At 32.4% G+C, this 974-nt stretch overlaps 1 protein-coding gene across 1 annotated transcript in view; it reads left to right on the top strand.

Moving 5' to 3' along the window:
- The window catches only part of LOC105809514 (zinc finger protein 160-like), a 46,659-nt gene that overhangs the window by 7,374 nt on the left and 38,311 nt on the right, over nt 1-974 (top strand). The window lies entirely within an intron of this gene.

The raw sequence follows: 974 nt of genomic DNA, 5'->3' as shown, positions 1-974 counted from the left end.
CATAGATTTCTTTTTGTAGTTACCATTACAGTTACAACATTGTAAATTTATAACATTCTATTTTAAAATGTAACGAGGTAATGTAAAATGTAACAGGGTAACATCAGTTATACACAAAAAACACTTCCTTACAACTCTCTCACTTCATGTTATTGCTGTCAGAAATTACTTCTATGTATCTTGTGTTACTATTTATAAAATAATAGTATTACATGTATAGTGCTTAATGAATAATTTGGTCTTTCAAATGCTAGGAAAGAATTTAATGTCATTACAAGTGAAAAGCACAATACTACATATTTGTATATTTGAACATTTATTAACCTTTAATGGAGAACTTTATATGTTCTTAAGGGTTAGAGTTACTGTTACGGTCCTTTTCATACTGAAGGACTCATGTTTCCATTTCTATTCCAGGTCCATAGTACTGACAAACTCTCTCAGCTCTTTCTCCGGGAAAGTCTAAATTTCTCTTTTATTTCTGCAGGAGGGTTTCACTAAATATTGTATTGTTGCTTGACAAGTTTTTATTCTATAAGCACTTTGAAGGTATCATCCCACTGCCTTCTAGCAGGCAGGGGTTCTGCTGAAAAATGCACATAGTTTTATGTACTTTCCTTTGCATATGACAAGTCTCTTTTCTTGTTACTTTCAAGATTGTGCCTTTGTCTCTCACTTTTGATAATTTATTTATACTATATTTCTTTGTGTGCATCCTTGGGTACTTTCCCTTGAACTAGTGAAGCTTCTTGAATTTGAATATCTAGTTCTTTCTCAAATTTAGGACATTTGGACATTGTTTCTACAATGTGATTTCTTCCTGTCATTTCCAGTCCTATGTCTCCCCCTTATGAAACTCCCACAGTTTGTATATTGTTCCATATGATAGTATCCCCCAAATCTATAGCAGTTTCTGTGCTTTTTGTCATTATTTCTTCTCTTTCCTCTTTGGAGGTGATAATTTTGAATAACCT

Source organism: Propithecus coquereli, unplaced genomic scaffold (assembly GCF_000956105.1).
Source record: "Propithecus coquereli isolate 6110/MARCELLA unplaced genomic scaffold, Pcoq_1.0 Scaffold196, whole genome shotgun sequence".
Lineage (NCBI taxonomy): Eukaryota > Metazoa > Chordata > Mammalia > Primates > Indriidae > Propithecus > Propithecus coquereli.
The sequence above is the reverse complement of the archived record's forward strand: the minus strand, read 5'-3'. Positions and strand labels throughout refer to the sequence as shown.